At 42.9% G+C, this 18472-nt stretch overlaps 1 protein-coding gene and 1 pseudogene across 1 annotated transcript in view; both read left to right on the top strand.

The window, feature by feature from the left end:
- Gpm6b (glycoprotein M6B) overlaps positions 1–18472 on the top strand; it is a 153965-nt gene that overhangs the window by 68993 nt on the left and 66500 nt on the right. The gene's annotated exons all lie outside the window — the stretch shown is intronic.
- On the top strand, positions 9878–11014 carry LOC101986588 (annotated as a pseudogene).

Here is an 18472-nt window from a genome sequence, read left to right as displayed (position 1 = left end):
GGCATCTATCCACCCGTATTCAGTTTATACAGTGTTGAAGGTCAAACTCGGGGCTTCATCGTGGTAGTCAAGTACTCTGCTAACTGAACTATGTCCTTGTTTGACTATTTATATTTACATTTATTTTTAGGAAGTGGTCTCCTACTTCCCACTTTCCCTTCTTTGAGTTTCAGAGTGTTTGGTTTTATATTGAGGTCTTTGATCCATTTGGACTTGAGTTTTGTGCGTGGCGATAGATATGGATATATTTTCATTCTTCTACATGTTGATATCTAGTTATGCCAGTACCATTTGTTGAATATGCATTCTTTTTTCCATTTGATATTTTTTGCTTCTTTGTCAAAAATCAGGTGTTTGTAGGTTTGTGGATTGATATCCGGGTCTTCAATTTGGTCCCATTGGTTCTCCTGTCTGTTCTTATGCCAATACCAGGCTGTTTTCAGTACTGTAGCTCTGTAGTAGTGTTAGAAGTCAGGGATTGTGATGCCTCCAGAAGTTCCTTTATTGTACAGGATTGTTTTAGCTATCCTGTTGTTTTTTTTCTTTTTGTTTTTTGCTTTTCCATATGAAGTTGAGTACCATTCTTTTGAGGTCTGTGAAGAATTTTGCTGGAATTTTGATGGACATTGCATTGAATCTGTAGATTACTTTTGGTAAAATTGCCATTTGTACTATGTTAATTCTACCTACCCAAGAGCATAGGCTATCTTTCCATTTTCTGGTGTCTTTTTCAATTTCTTTGTTCAAAGATTTAAAGTCTTCCACTTGTTTGGTTAGAGTTACTCTAAGATATTTTATGTATTTACATTTATTTATTTGCTTGTTTGTTTATTGAGAGTAGATGTGCCAGAGTGGCCTATAGAGGCCAAAGAACAATTTACAGGAATCAGTTTTCTCTTTCCATTATGTGGGTCCCCGGGAATCGAACTCAGGTCACCAGGCTTGACAGCAGACACCTTTAGCCTTGAAACCATCTCACTGGCCCTGTTCTTTCTTTTGGATTACAGTTTACCAGAAGCTCTCATATGCATACGATCTTTACAATTACCCTGTGAGTCAATGGTTTTGTGGTCTGCACTTTAGAGAAATAAGGAAGCGGAATCAAGCATCTATTTAATACCACAGGAAGCTGAGGGGATTCTTCCAAGCCAGGAGGCCTTTTTGTGACAAAGTCTGATGCCTGCTAGCATTTTCACCACATAGCCTTTACTGCGTGTGGCATATATTGCACTGGAGAAGGTTGTGGAAGCTCGTCTTTCTGACTTTCTTCCCTGAAATTCTTGTTTAACCTTTCATTCCTGCCATTTATAGAAACACGGTGGGGAAAGGTGATTACCACAAGACACTCCAACACTCCGGCCTTCCATTTGCTTTTCTGTGGGGCACTTTGATGACAGCATCTCCAGAGCCACACATCTGAGATAATTCAGGTCTCTAAAGCAGCTGTCCTTCAAGAAATTGATCCTGGGCCAGACAGATGGCCAAGCAAGTAAAGCCACTTGCTGTCAAGCTTGACTAGCCCAGTTCCATTTCGTCCCTGAGACCCATATGGTAGAAGGAGAGAATTAATTACCCTGGGCTCTTCTTTGGGCTCCATAAGTGCACCATAGCACTCTCTCCCTCTCTCTCTCTCTCTCTCTCTCTCTCTCTCTCTCTCTCTCTCTCTCTCTCTCTCTCTCTCTCTCCCTCATAAATAAAGTTCAGGTACAAATTCCACATGCAGAAATCTACCCGGCCCAACTAGTACGCTCATCTTCCACGTCACTATGTGTCTTAGCTCTGAGTGATGTCTGTTGTGACTATTGTTGTGACATCAGTTGCAGATTTCTTTTTTAACTAGGGCCCTGAGTGAAGGACAGGGAAAGAATGATTGTGAAAAATTAATAATGATGAGGAAATTGATCCGGGGGGCCCAGGAAGCTGGCTAAGAGGCTAAAGTGCTAAGTGTGCAAATAGGCCCATGTTTGAATACCTTCCACACATGTAAAAAGTCGCAAATGGTAGCATATGCCTGTAATCTAAGCACAAGGAAGGCAGAGGTAGGAAGAGCCCTTGGGCTTGCTAGTCAGTCAGTCTGGCAGAATTGGTGACCTCCAGGTTCGGTGAGAGTTTCTGTCAGAAAATGAGGTGGTTGGACACGGCGGTGTTTTGCTTGCCTTTAATCCCAGCACTGAGCAGACAATGGCAGATGGATCTCTTGAGTTCCAGGCCAGCCTGGTCTATATAATGAGCTCTCGGCTAGCCAGGACTACAAAGTGAGACCCTGTCTCAAATGAACAAGAAGTAAGGTTGGGAGTGTAGAGAGTGGTTAAAGAAAATCTTATCTATAAACTTTTGTCCTCCACCTGCGCACACATGTATATTGGCGGGAGGAGACCTCCATCCACTAATCAAATTTGCTTTTTAAAAGAACCTTTAGAAGATTCTAAAGTCAAAATTATTCCCTTCAGAGCCCCTTGCCTGCACCACCTAGCTTGAGAAGTGTGTCTGCCTCCCCCAAAACAGTGCTCAAGGCACGAATGTGGCAGCGCTCCCTTGTCTGCCTTCTACCAGAGGGACCTAGCTTGAGAAGTGTGTCTGCCTCCCCCAAAACAGTGCCCAAGGCATGAATGTGGCAGCGCTCCCTTGTCTGCCTTCTACCAGAGGGACCTAGCACTATGTCAGCCTCTCTGCCATTTTGCTAAATGAGACCCTACACAGACCTATTTCACTGGTTTATTGCCATCACTATGGAAGCCTTTGGGAAGATGGGCTGAAGGCTCAAAGGTCAGCATCAACTCTTCCAGCATTTGTCAAGTCTCTTGCTGATTCCCGTGGTCCCTTGTGCCATAAAGTGGGAAGTCAAGAGATAGGCCACCTTTTCCATATCACTTCATTGGTTCCATTGAAAGTTTTTCTTCTCTTTTGCTAACCTTGCTTTGCTTTCCAGAAAGAAATGGACCCTAGCCCACTAGTTTTCGGAGCAGTAATAAGATACCACAAAAATTGCCTTAGAGCTGGGGAGATGACTTAGTGGGTAAAGCAGTTGCTATGCCGTTGTGGGGACCTGAGTTCAGATCCCCATAACCCACATAAAACCTATCATAGTAACCAGTGTCTGTAATCCCAGCACTCTGTGGTGAGATGAGAGGTAGAGTCGGAAAAATCCCCAGCTAGCCTGGGGTGTATGTAGAAGACCCTGGCTCGAACAAGGTAGAAGACAAGACAAGGACTAACACTCAGTGTTGTCCTAACCTCCACACTATGGCACTTGTGCACGTGCGCATACACACACACACACACACACACACACACACACACACACACACACACACACACAAAGGAACAGAGCTTATTTTAGTAAAAACTATGTGTAGCACCTACAAAACTGCAACCCAAGTACTTCCCCTGTTGCTTTTACCATTTCACTGCAAGCTTTAAAACAGACAAGGATAGACCAAAGGGAAATTGGTTCTTTGTTGTTTTGCCAAGGACTCCATCCCTTTCCTTTCAAAAACACCACATATCCTGGAGTTTTGAAAACTGCTATAATTGTCACAGGGCAGCTCATTCTCTGGGAATAAAGTGAGTGAATTTCCCATTAGGAGATCATGGTTAAAATAACCTATCGGTGCTGGGACCAAATAGAACTAGAAAGTGTATTCAAAAGCCGCATTCATTGAGGAGGGAGAAAGAACAACCTTTGTCGTAATGAGCTCTGGGAAGCAGCCAGCATGGAAAAGGGGCACACAATGGCCAGCTTGGTTGGCATCAGAATATACACAACCAGCTTGCTTTTGCATGTGGCATTGGAGCTCCTGTTTTTCTTTCCCCCTCTGAGGCCAAATCCTTGCAGTCTTCAAGCGAAATTTCTGCATTGTGACAGTGTGAGCTACCATTTTTATAAGAGATGGAAATAGTTCCTATGGACTAAGCAACTTAAATGGAGCTTGGCACATTTTTATTTCAAATGATTGTAGTGCATGTAGAGAGTATTTGTTTTAAACCTAGAAATGAGATAACTATGTTGATGTGAAACTAATTTTTGTGGCTCATATTTTTTCAAGGATGACCCCTGGAGAAGGTTTTGGTGGAATTAATTATGTAGCATGTGAAAATGCACAAGCTCCTTGATCATCAGAACAGAGCAGAGGCCATCAGTGCTGTCTGCCAAAGCAAGATCCCCTGTACTGGTGGGGTTGAGGGTGGGAGAGGGTGATTACATTATGGCTCAATGGCTTTGTGTGATTATTCCAATTCTTAAAGCAGAAGTCAAACAGATAGCTCTTAGGAAGGGATGATCATAATTTTCTCATTGAATATTTTCCAGTAACTCTATAGTGTTCCGTGAGCCCTTGATAACTGCAGGGTATTGGTCTCAGTATTCTCCTGGAGACCAAATCCATAGATGCTCATGACCCTTATAAAATAGCATATTAATATCTGCATATAAGATGTTTAAGATTCAGTTCAGATGATATAGATGAAACTCAAAGTAATAGAATTGATGTCAAGTAGAACTCAGTTAAGGGAGTACTGCTGCCAAAATTCCTGAAAGATAAATAATACGCTAACCAGGCCTGTTAGAGATAAGAGAAATTATTTAAGCACTATCATGTAAATGCTTGTTCTGCGGGATTGACAGCCATTAGGCCCATCCCTAAAGACGACCATCCCTCTGACAGTCAGCTCAAGGAGGCAGAGCAGGTTAACAAATACCATTAATCCTGCCTGTTCTGCCATTAAGTCCCCTCATATCATGAAAAGCATAATTCTACCAGGTGGCCATTGCACCCAGGTAGCAAGTATTTGAACAGAACAACACTGGTGTGCTAAAGCCATAATTCTGGTAGTCTCTTTGATGTGTAAATCTTCCATCTGGTCAAGCAGCTAGATTTGCAGTCTCTTGTCTCTATTTAAATTGTTCAAAGTGTAACCTAGACCAGGGACCTAAAAGACATTTAAGGATGACAGTTTATGTGGTATACATAAGCCTAAAGTGTGTGCGTGTGTGTGTGTGTGTGTGTGTGTGTGTGTGTGTGTGTGTGTGTATGTGTGTGTGTGTTAGTGAAATCTTTTATTCAAAGCCATCTCTTCCTTGGACAGTAGCCACGGCTAACCACACACTTTATTTCAGTAAAGAGCTTTTCCTTTATTAATTTCTAAGTGTAGAGAGTGATTTCTCCCTGGGAAGGCAGATTATTTCTATGACACAGGCACTAGAATAATATATGGCCCTGGGTTCAGTCTGTACCATAAGGGAGATAATATCTATGTATCATGTATGTCTGTCCCATATTTTCTGTATCACTTACAGTGCACAACAATGCATGCCCATATTCCCATATTCTCTAGATCATTTATAGTATACACTACTGCATAAAAGCCATGAAACTTATTCTGTAGTTTAGGAAATAATGATAAGAAAACTTGTTTTATTATTATTTACCAATTTGCTTATTTTGAGACAGTTTTATATATCTCAAGCTGGTCTTGAACTCTCTGTGTAACCTAGGATGAGCCTAAACTGTTTGATCATCCTACCTCTAACCCAAGTGCTAATACTACAAGCATTCGCCCTTACATGCATTTTGTGTGGTGGTAGGAACCAAACCCAGAATCTTTTGCATGCTAGGCAACCACTCTGCCAGCTGAGCTACATCCCTAGGCCTAGAACAAAAATTCCATCTGTGTTCACTACAGACAGAATTTTTTCGCATGCTCAGTTGCTGCTTGTTGGATCTATACATGAATATAGGGGGCTGGCTATTCTTGCATTTATTGCTAATGCTTCATATCATTTATAATGCCCAACGGTTACTGTTATGATTTAATGCTTTGAAAAATAGGCTTAGGCTTTAAGGACTGTATGTCCCGAGCACTGGAATCACAGAGCCCAGGACTTCATGCATGCTAAGTGAGTACCTACTGAGCTACAACCCCAGCCTGCTTCTCTGTGGCTTTGTAACGTCTCAATACCAGTAGGCCCTATGCTTTTGACCACATAACAGTTTGCTTCATCTACTGACTTGAGAACATAACTTGAGAACATTGTGGATAATTGTCACCACTTCTGAGTCATGGACTCCTGGAGAATCTACTGACTTTTCTTCCCTTGAAGAGTGTCAGAACAAATGGAAACAGAGTTTGGCTATAGTTTTTTCGGGACTTGTATGTATGAAACCTATAGTGGGGTCTTATTTTCTACACATATGCCCTTTATTTATGTTTTCATTTTTGGTATTACTATTTCCACATACTACTTCAGTTAATCAAATCTGTTCGGGTTATTTTTTTAATTATCAAGTTCATTAGAATGCCATGAGGCTAAAAATAAATTTTTCTCATTTGTTGAAACATAATATAGAGTCCTGAGAGTGAGTTTGGAAACACAATGTTCATTATTGACTTTTTAAGTACTATAATATTTTTCAGCATGATCGCCAAAACCAGAGTTAAGAGCCAAAATAATAGATATCGATCAGCTAAATTTAAAAAAATGTTTTATGTATATGAGTTTTCCCCTGCATGTATATATGTGTACATTGTGTTCAGAGCCTGCAGAAACCAGTACTGGGTACCAGATCCCCTGGAGCTGGAGCTATAGGTGGTTGGGAGACATGGGTGACTGAATTCAGATCCTCTGCAAAAGCAGTGTGTGCTCTTTACCACCGAGCCGTCTCTTCAGCCTCTTCCTCGTCAGTTCAAATTTTATCTGAGTGATTTCGAACATAAAATCTAAACTAAAAGCATATTTTTTTATTTATTTAGGACAAGGAGTCGCTATGCTGTTTAGGCTAGTTCTGAAGTCCCATGTTCCTCCCTTAGCCGCCCTAGTAGCTGAGACTAACACAGGCACCAAATATAGCCAGCTGAAACAAGACAAAAGTCCCACTTCACTTAGAGAGGTGTACGTACGTTGAGAAGTTGGTCATTCTACTGGTCTCATATCCAGTTAGGAAAAAACTTGACAGTTGCCAAAAATGCTTATCTGACAAGATCGAGAGGACAAAAGTGGATGATTAGCACGCCAGGAACAAAAACACTTCAATTCCTTCCTGCGGGATTTTCAGATATGCTTTTCTTAAGTGGCTCTCTTTAAAACTGCAAAACTAGCCAGACCTGCTGGTGTAGCCTTCAGTCCCGGCAGAAGCAGGGGACGGTCTTTGAGTTCAAGGCCAACCTGACTTCTCTAGCGCAATCCAGTCCCTACCTCAAAAACAAAACAAACAAAAAACCCTCAAACTGAACAAACTCCTTTGTAGCGTTTATAGGAATACTCTGCTCTTACTGGGCTTCAGATAGGAACCATTTTTTTTAAAACTAAATCTTTTGCCATCACAGAGATTACTCTGTAGATAACCTCAGTGTGTACATATCTACATATTTATACCCAAACATGGACCTGAACTCTGAACCCCAGATTCCTTTCTATTTGAAATGAAAGTCATCTTTTGCTTTTCCCAGAAAGAGTTCTGTAATATTTGTGAGAAGTGTTCTTCAAATCCACAAAACTCGAGTGATTCAAGGAAAGAAAAAAATGGTTGGTGATGGGGGTTTTTCTTGTCAGATTCCAGGTACAAAATCCACCTGCCCAACGAGGAGGCTCGTCCCCGTGAAATCATTTTGTTTTATGTGTTAGCATGGAGGGATGTCTGTTGTCACTACTTTTGTGATCTCAGTTGCCAAAGTGAGGAGACACAGATTTTCTTTTCTTAACCTGGGACCTGCGTGAAGGACAGCGGTAAAAAAGAGAAGAAAGGAATGATGCGGCGTAATCCATTTCTTTCCGCCGCTGTGCAGCCTGATTTCCAACACCGTTGAGTACTCCGTGGGTGGCAGGATCGTGTGTGGGAAAGAGCTTAGTTATAATAGCTGACATTTATTGAGCGCCTGCTATTCTAAGCACATTATATGTATTAACTCATTTGATCCCCATGACAACCACGTGGATCAGCAGAGTTCAAACCCTAACTCCTCCACTTCCTTGTGGTATAAAGTTGTGCAAATTCACTGTTTTGGGGTGAGCTGAAACTACCAGACCTGAGGGTTGGTGTTAGCATGAAATGAAAAATCATTTGTGATTGGGTTTAGTATATGAAAGAATTCACTGACTGATGAAAAAGCACATAGAACTTGGTTTACACTAAGATTTATACATTAATGTTCATAGCAGCATAATTTATAATGCCTGCAAACTTGAAACCATGCAAATGTGATTCAAAAAGTGTAACTGTTCCTATGGCATGTCAATTCTATAGAATGCTACTGAGCAATGAAAGGGAAAATCAGGGATCTGGGAAAGGTGGTGAGTTGCAGAAAGGCACTCGGGTACCATGCACAGAGGGAACTGTTTTGTATCTTGATTATTGTAATTATAACACTGCATATAATTACTAAGTTTTATTAAATTATACACTTAAAATAGGTGAAATTTAATGTATGTAAATTATACCCCAAAGCTAGAAGTTGCTACAAATTATAAAACTGCTGAACATTAGTCTTTCTTGTATTTTCGAAAAGGTGAATGAAAAATCTTAGAATGAATATTTTTTTTAGAGACTGTTTGCATTTTCTAAAGAACTATTCATTTTATTTTGAAGTATCTGTGTGTGTGGTGTGTGTGTGTGTGTGTGTGTGTGTGTGTGTGTGCACGTGGTGTGAGTACAGGTGCCTATGGAGACCAGAGGAGGGTGTTGCATCCCCTAGAGCTGGAGTTGCAAGCAGCCACGAGCTATCTGATGTGGCTGCTAGGAACTGAACATGGATCCTCTACAAGAGTAGCATGCACTCTTAACAGCTGAGCTAGCTCTCCAGCCCTGTTAGAATTGTTTCTAAGGGGAATTAATACAGACGCTATTGAGACATCTCCATACACCAGTATACTATCAAAGGTGCAAAGCAGGAAGCCAGAGGGATGTAGAATAATCTGTATCCTTTCAGAAATTATAGGGAGGTTACATCAAAACCATCATGAAATCCCATGAGAATTTCAGGTGTGCTGTTACTGGAGTCCTAGAAGACAAGACTGACTGGGTGTAGGGATAGAGGTAGACACATTAGGTCCAAAAAGGAAAGGCAGAAAAAGGATTGTAATCCTAAGTAGCTATGAACTTCAGAGAAGAAAGCAGACAGAATGATCATGGCCACTACAAAAGATACTCATATGGGAAGATGGACACTCCACGAAACCATCCTTACCTTATGCTAAAGTAGGAAATAGATGGTTTTGTGTGGTGTCCATGAGTACTGAAGCATCAGGGTACGATTTCTGTAGCACAGATGTGATGAGCATCTCATATAAACACGTTTTTCAAACCACTAGTAAATGGTGCTCCCTCTCCTCTCGACTTCTTTTGAATTGTCAGCGTCCCACGAGACCAATCGAGTTCTTTATGCCTTCTGGTATACTTCTGGCTTCTGACACATAGAAGATAAGCACAGTCGCCAAATGAATAAAATCACTAACAAATTATTTTTGGGGGGGGTATTTAAAAAAAGTAGCCTATAAATCAGAAAGTTTCCTTATGGCATCTTCACATTAACACACACACACACACACACACACACACACACACACACACACACACACACACACACAAACAGCTGTCTTCCTAAAGGGTATAAGAGATAGTTTATTCTGGAGCCATTTTGGTAACCATGGCCTGGGAACACAAATTGAGGTTACTACGACTTTTATTTTCCAACATGGAAGCAGTTTCGTGAAGTTTTTATACTTTTAAAGAACAAAAAAGTCATAGATTGAAAAAGCAAGCCAGGAGGTGCTACTGCCGCTTCTAGTAGTTTCCAGGCACTGGGGGGCAGCTGGGACCGAGCAGTCCTGAGGCTGTGGCAGCGGCTGCTTGGGAACGGGTATCAGTGAGGGATGAGTGTGCTGATGGCCAAGTGGGGTGAGGGAGATCCACACTGGCTCTTGAAGGAGTGGACAGATCCCACCAACTTCAACCACTGGCACTGGACAGAAAGGGATGCTTCAAATCGGTCCACAGAAAAGCTGAAAACTCTGTTCCTGGCAGTTCTAGTAGAAGATGAGGAGGGCAAGGGTGAAGCAAACTTACTTTCTTTTATGAGTAGACCATCAAACTAAACTGGACAGGTACCTCTAAGTCAGGAGTGCAATACAAAGGACATGTGCAAGTCCCCAGTTTGTCTCCTGAAAACAGTGTGGATGAAGTGGAGATTAGTGTGCGCCTTGCCAAAGATGAGCCTGACGCAAATCTCATGGCCTTAATGAAGGAAGAAGGGGTGAAACGTCTAAAAGAAGCAGTGGGGTTTCCATCAGCACCGTCAAAACAGAGTTCACTCAGGGCATGATTTTGCCCACAGTGAACGCAGTCGGTAGGTAGACCCAGTGGGTAGGCCAGCACTAAAGACTGAGGTATGCCAGGCTAAGTCTGCTCCTTCAAAAAAAGCCAGGCCAAACCTGTTGGTGTCAAAATCCTCACTTGTACTTAACTTTTTTATTTTTCGAGACAGGATTTCTCCGTAGTTTTTTTTTTTTTTTTTTTTTGAACTTAACCTTGTAGACCGGGCTGGCCTCGAACTCAGGGAGATCCGCCTGCCTCTGCCTCCCGAGTGCTGGGATTAAAGGCGTGCGCCACCACTGCCCGGCTCAAAAATCCTCACTTGTAAGATCTCCCTTAAAGAGACCTTCCCGACGTCACCGGACAAGCTCTAAAGAACGTTTGATCACCTAGGAGCTGGTGCAGGCCTTTCCCCAGGCTCCTGCAGCCTTAGGAGGTGCTCCACATGGTTGACGGCAATGTCACGGGAGAGTTTACTGATCTGATCCCTAAGAAACACATCGCTATGAAGTAGCAGTTTTAAGTCATGGCTAGAGGGGCACTTTGCTTCCATCTCCTTGACCTTTGTTGACAAGAACTGAGAGACAGAGCTGTGCATGGAAGGCCAGAGCATCCCTGCTCCTGAGGAAGAGCAGATGGGGCAAGGCTGGCAGCGGTATTTCTTTGAGGGCATCAAACAGACCTTCGGCGGTGGCACTCACTTGTTTTAGGGCCAGCAGCAGGGTTCCAGCCTGTTTGACACTTCGGTCTGGCCCGCTTGTAATGGGCTTGTGATCACAGCATTGCACCATTCCTGGTGCTAACTTGGGGCTGGGCCCCCCCTTCCACATACACCTTGGGTTTGTGCATGTTTTCTGCTGGGTGAGATCTGAGGGTGATTCCTCTTTTATGTGTACATATGCTAAATAAACAGAATTTTAAAAGAAAAAAAGAAAGAAAGTCATAGATCATTAAAATACGATGGTGGGTACATCAGCGAGGTCGGCATAGCTATGATGGGGCACAGACTCCAGAGGAACCTGGTATTTCGAGTCTCTGATGTCCTTGCACCCTCCTGCCGTCCAGTGGGTGCTCAAAAAAAGGCTTATTGAAAGAATGCATTTAGGTTGTTTCCATTGGAGATGACATGCAGCTGTCAGACCCAACTTATAAAATAAACCCAAGGGTTTCCTCAAGAGCTAGGAAGAGGCACTATACGGGGTGATGGTGTCATCACCAAGATACAAAGGAAGTAAGAGCTAGTTTATTCTAGAGCCAGATATGAATAACCACGGCTGAGGAACATAGATGCAAGTTTCCAATGTGGTAACATATGAAATATTTATAGTAACCAAACAAGAAAATCATAAATTAAGACTTTGGGCTTGGCATGATGGCTCAAGCCTTTAATCCCAGCCCTCAGAATGTAGAAGGCAGGTGGATCTCTGAGTTTGAGGCCAGCCTGGTCTACAGAGTGAGTTCCAGGACAGCCAAAGTTACGTAGTATGATCCTTTCTCAAAAACAAATAAACAAGAAAGATTTTAGCAAATAATTATTGCTTCTTTCTGGATTGTTTTGCCTCACTTCTGCAAGGCAGAATAATGAACAACTCCCATAGATGCCCTGGCCAATACTCCCCAGAACCCGTGACTCTCCTACCTTACACAGTAAAAAGAGACTTTGCTAGAATGTGATTAAACGTCTGACTTGGTGAACTGTCATTGCAGGGGTCCTGAGGAGGCAGGAGAGTCGAAGAAAACTGGTAAAGTGTGTCCTCCCAAGGCTTGCATATTTTGTATTCATACCTTGGGCTCACCTGGGGGTACTGACTAGCTGGATCTGAAGGAAGAACTGTGGAGGAGCAGGCAGCTTTACAACTTAATGGCCCTCCTGAGATGCAAAGTCGTAGGTAGTAGGACGGGGATGCCCAGCCTGGCTGCCGCTATCCCTCTCCCAGACTTTGAATAGGAGGGCTGACTGATCCCTTCATTGTGTGGATTCTCTTTCCTTCATCACCTTTGGTCTGCTTGACTAAAATATTAGAATCCATTGGGAGCTCCTTTTTAGAAGCATGTAGATAATTAGAAGATGTTTGCAGAGAAGCCACAAAGACTTGGAGGAGAGCCCATCTGTGGGACAAGCAAAAGCTACAATGATCCCACCATAAGCAGAGATGGCTAAATGATGGTTTAATTGTGATATGTAAGAAACTGGACAGGCAGCAAGCAGGAAAATGGTAATTACCTATTAACAACAGGGGATCGCCACAACGATCCCAGTGTTCAATGGGGTTCTTTGACTGACAGGAGACGCAAAGGGCCCCGGTGTCCATCTTGTTGCATTCCTTCATTTGCTAGACTTTGAAACCAAAGCCAAGCATGACCCCCGAGGAGGTCATCAAATAATGACAGAGGATGCTCTAGAATTGGGGCTTAACCTTGTGCACTGAGAGAGCCATCTCAGTTGGAGGCTGTGCTGTAAGTATAAAGATTTGGGGGCTGCTCCTGGCTTTGGGGTGATTTAAAATAGAAACGGTCTCCTGGGAAGCTACCTGCTCTTGGCTTTGGTCACATGGGTTATACTGGTGGGGGAGGGGGTGCCACACTCATCGAGGGAATACTTAGAATTTGCGTACTTGATCGTAAGCCTGCTATTTAGTTATTTTGAATATTCTTACTAGCATTTTGGAAAATGAATGCATTGAACTCTTCTTCCTCCTAACAGTAAATATAAAACAGTCCAAATGCCTTTTGAAGGAGACTGGCTAAATAAGCCATGGTTTAGTCCTGTCACGAATTTCTACACAGCTCTGAGAGTGAATAAGCTACCGGAACATGCAGCAAGACAGCAGAGTATCTCAAGAGAACGTTTCATAGAACTCCACTTCTAAAAAAGCTCAAACTAAACAGGCTTATTAGTGGCATTGTAAGTCCAGGTCAAGGGCTAGGAAAATGGCTCAGTGGGTGGACAAGCATGAGGATCGGAGTTCGAATCCCCAACACAAATGTAAACCACCCAGCATTGTTGTACTTGCCTGTAACCCTAGCATTTTCTACCCGTGCATGTAGTCTATTAAGCCTTGATGATTTCGGAGAACTAGGCATTCGAAATAGCTGCACCAATAGAGAATCCCTAGAAAAATACTTGCTCTAAAGAGAAAAATGCCTGTTCAGGAATTTGTGTATTTAAACCCCTACTTCCAAACCAAAGGCTATCTATTCTGTATCCTGCTTTCTCGCTGAGCTGGTACAGTCTTTCATGAAAATCCCTGAAGCCAGTATTAGCCCTGTTCCCTCTTGGCCCTTTGTAGTGCTGAAGAATGAAAGAATGGGGTCATTTTCTCTCTCTCTCAAGCAGCAGCTAGCGATAAATAGTAATTTTGTTCGGAGACAGTTTTGTCATGCCGGGCACATTTCCCTGCGGCAGCCTGGAGTGAGCTGCGGTTCAGTTCAAATGGTGTGAAGTAGTTCAAGGCAAGCAGCTGGCCAATCAGAGTTGATCCCACGGAGCCATGGTTTACCCAAAGCCACACTCACTTCCTGCCTTTGGTGATATACAGTCAAACTAACTGGCTGGCTGATCTGAAAAGACTTCACCTTGCTAGACAGTGCAGGGAAGATTTGGCATGGCAGAGCTATCTCTAAAGGGGAGAGTCTGTGTGTGTGTGTGTGTGTGTGTGTGTGTGTGTGTGTGTGTGTGTGTGTGTGTGTGGTGTGCGGTGTGCGGTGTGCGGTGTGCATGTATGGGCACTTGTGTCTGTCTGTCTGTCTCCTTTACATAAGAGAATTTAGGTGATGAGCTATTCTCTAAAGGACAAGGACATTCTCCCCCTCATCACCAACTCCCTTGTCAAGCTGCTTTAGGTTGCCTAATTGTGTTGTGGATATGGTTGATGCTGAGTGCTGGCTTTCCTTCCTAGATTCTGGAACCTTGCCATGGGTAGGCAGAGGATGCCTGTGGGCCCAACCTGCCTCTTAAATGGGCTTCTCTGGGTGGAACTTTTATATAGGAGACACATTTTCATTGCTGGGGCAAAGCATGCCAGGTATCACCTTTCCTGGGAGGGAGAGAGCAGAAGAAAGTCTGCATATGGGTCCTCCTTGACTCTGCGCCATCTTTGCCCCTTAGGACCCGTTGGTATGCCCTTATGCATTTGCTGTAATAAACACTGCCTGGAAGTTCAAGGTGCTGGGTCCTGTGAAGCCTTCTATGAAATCATTGTGCATAGGGTAGTCTTGGGGACAAACATAGGAAACAGTGTTTCAGCTTTTCTTTCTCCTAGCACCAATGTGGTCAGAAGGTACCCAGGTGTGCCGCCGAGGAATCTAGAACAAGGTGGGGAATGGCGAGTCCCTTGGGATCACAGTCATAAATTCGCTGACTCATTGATCCAGGAACCCCACTTTTCGATGTGTTCTGTACCCATTCCCATACCATGTGATGCCCATAAAAGGTGAAATTGTAATCTCCATCCCCAAACTGTAGTAACAAAGCACCAGAATTCTGTTTGTCCTGTGGGAGGTTAGGAGAATTTGGAAAGGTGCAGGCAGCTGTGGGAGAGTGGGGACAGGCAAAAAACATAAAAAGCAGGGTCCCCAGCAAGGCACAGTGGTGCACACCCAGAATCCCTGGACGGAGGAGACAGATCCTGGATGCTTGCTGTCTGTTTGAGGCTACATAGCAAGACTTTTATCTCAAAAACAAAAACCCAACCAAGCAAAATCAAAATAAGATATTCAGTAACAAATCTAGTATCTGATTGTTATCTATGCAATAGCTTTTTTTTTTTCTTTTTGAGACAGGGTCTGCTATCCTCCCGCCTCAACCTCCCAAGTACTGGGAATACAGGTGTACCCCCATCACATGAAGCTTCCCCTGTATTCTTATCATTTTGTCAGTTGTGCCAATTAGAACAATTTTAAAGACTAAATAACAATGGTTAAATGTAAGTGACATGTACCATCATCAAACTAGCATTCTTGGAGATAAGAAGTGCACATTTGCTTGACATGATGGAGCATACCTTTAATCCCAGCATTTGGGAGGCATAGGCAGGTGGATTTTTATGAGTTCAAGGCCAGTCTGGGCTATATAGTAAGTCACAAGATAACCAGAGCTACTTAATAGACGCTGCCTCTAAAGGGGGGGTGCATTCTTCCAACTGTTACCTATGCTTGTACCACAGCACATGATTCAGCCACCTGTTTTAATAACTAAACTTTTGTTGAAACATGACCATGGCCACTCTTTCCATCGTGCTCAGGGCTGCTGCTTTTGTGATAGAATTAATGGTAGAAATGAGAAGTGGTAACAAAGATCATATGGACAGCAAACTTTCAAATATTTCCTATCTGGTTTGGCGTTTTTTTTTTTTTATTATTTTGTTTTCATAAGAAATCGCCTATGTGCTCCATTATTAACTAAAGTATCATTATTGGATGTGTGATTGTATTTTGTTGTTGTTGTTGTTTTTCAAGATAGGGTTTCTCTGTGTAGTCCTGTCTGTCCTAGAACTCACTCTGTAGACCAGGCTGGCCTCCAACTCAGAGATCTACCTGCCTCTGCTTCTGCCTCCCAAGTGATGGGATAAAAGGCATGTGCCACCACTGCCCAGTGTTTTGTTATATTTTTAAACGTTTTTTATTTTCATTTTAAGAACATTGTATTACACTTTTTATTGTTTCTAGATATGTTTAGCAATATGCGTACCACTGCATGCACATGACGTTCAGAAGACAGCTTGAGAGAGCTGCTTCTTTTTTGCCATCTTGTGAGTCCTGGGGATTGAATTCAGATCATCAGGCTTGATAGCAGCTTGCCTTTACCCACTGAATCATCTCCCAGGCCTATTTAGTCATGTGTGTGTGTTCATGGGGTTGAAGACCAACCCTTCTGTCACTAGTTCCATCAGCTAAACTTCACCTCCTGCAGGCTCTACGACCTCCCAAAAGCACACTACCAGCTGAGGACCAAGTATTCAAAGCCATGGGCCCTCAGAGGGAGGGCATTTTATATTCAACCCAAAACAATCATGGTGTTGATGACTTTACCACTTCTATGCAAGGGGAATTGCTAGCTTTATTGTCTTAATATTTCGATGACTGTTAGGAGAATCCAGAATAATCGATTGCACTTAGCTTTAAGCTGATTATACTCAATTGTTCCATCATGCATTTGTTTATATTTACAGTGCACTCATGCATACATCAGCCTCCAGGAAGTGACTCTGTGCCCAAAAGAACTGAGAGTGTACAGCAATACATGATTATGTCCAAATGAATGGGGCAGGAGATTGGCGGTGCTACAAGCGTTCCCAGAATACTGGAGTTGTAAAGAAAGGACTGGGGGACATCCAGAGAGCTCTGTCCCTGACAATCTTTCTAATCAGCCCTTTTTTTCTCTAATTTTGTTAGAACACGTTCCAAGAAACGATCGTCTCATTACTATACCAGCGCTTTACTTATTTCATTCACATCTGTTTGTATGCATCATTTTGCTGGTTTGAGACAGTGTGTTGCTATACAGCCCTGTATGTCCTGGATCTTGTTATGTAGTCCAGACTGACCTCAAACTCATAGTATGCCTCTTGCTGAAACTATAGGTATGCACCACCATGCTTGCCTGTGAATGTGTGTGTGTGTGTGTGTGTGTGTTGTGTGCGTGCATGTATTTGAAATAGGATCTCATGCAGTCTAGTTTGGCCTAGAACTCACTGTGTAGCTGAGGATGCATCTGAACTCTTAATCCTCTTGCCAGCGCCTCCCTAGTGTTAGGATTATGGGCATGAGCCAGCATGCCCTGACTTCCCTTTATATTCTTTCTTTCAACATCTTTGTCACTTTTTGCCTTTTGAGAAGTGGGATGTGTATGTGTGTGCTCCGGAAGTGTATGTTGGATGTCTTTTACAATCTCCTTCCATCATATTAAAATGGTGACTTACAATTGCTATTGTATTTGGAGTGGATTCTCTCCTACCTTGTTTGTTTCTTTGTTTGGGTTTCTGTTTTGTCTGCCCCACGATGTACCCTAGACTGGCTAGTCCGTGCGCTTCCAGTTAATTCTCTTGTCTCTGCCTCCCATCCTGCCTCAGGAGTGCCAGGAATCCAGATGTGTGCCACTACACCTGGCTTTTTATAAAGGTCCCAGGTTGAATTCAGGTAGTCAAGCTGCACAGCAAGCTCTTTGATCCACTGAGCCATCTCACTGACCCCCACCTTATTTTCTTTCTTTTTTTTTAAATTTTTTTCCTACCTTATTTTCTGAGACAGGGTTTCTTACTGAACCTGAAGCTCATCAGTTTGGCTCCATCAGATGGCCAGCCAGCCCCAGGGACCCTCCTGACTCTGTTTCCACAGCAGGGCAGTAACAGGCCTATACCTGCCAGATCAGGCTATTTACATGGGTACTAGGGTCAGGCCTTCGGTCTTCATGCTTGCACTCCAAGTGCTTTACCAAGTGAGCCAGCTCTCCTGCACCTTTGGACTTTTCTCTTAGGTTTCTGTATTACTGACATTCTCTTACACACCCTTTCTATCCCAGGGGAGTGCCCTTTCTGAGGTCCATTTAAATATGATCATAGGATTATGCTTTCATAAGCCAATAAGGCTACCATAAGACAAGCCCCTCTCCATCCAGGATAGCCTCCACAATCAGAAAGATGAGTCCCAAGGCAAAATTTTGTGAGGCTGTTTGGGGTGTAGAAGAGCTGGTCAAGGGACATTCGTAAGATGCAACAGAAGTTGGAGTCGCAGGAAATGTGTTTGAAGTTCTTGATTTTTCTGGAGGGGATGGTAACTGCCTTAATATCTTTGTAATGGCCATTGAATATTCATGTAGTTCTAGGCTTAGATATAGGAAAAAATGTAGGTGTTTCTTTTCTACTTCACCTTTGATGTCTTGAAACAAAGGTGGTTCAAAACTTGCAGCAGAGTCTGGGGGTGTAGCTCAGTCGGGGTGTATCTGCCTAGCACATACAAAACTCTGGGTTCCATGGCCAACACCATTTCAAAACAGAGTGATAGGAAATTCTAATGAACAATTAATATTTAAAACACTGTTTTAGTAAAGTTACTTGGAAAAGAACCTTGATAGACAGTGAATGTTAAAGTCATCATTTGGAGGGCCCTTTTGGCTTTACTACAAAGTCCAATATTGGGAATTACTCATTTGGCATGATCTATAGGGGCCA

This window comes from Microtus ochrogaster, chromosome X (assembly GCF_000317375.1).
Source record: "Microtus ochrogaster isolate Prairie Vole_2 chromosome X, MicOch1.0, whole genome shotgun sequence".
NCBI classification, from domain to species: domain Eukaryota; kingdom Metazoa; phylum Chordata; class Mammalia; order Rodentia; family Cricetidae; genus Microtus; species Microtus ochrogaster.
This window is presented reverse-complemented; position numbering and strand designations above follow the sequence as displayed.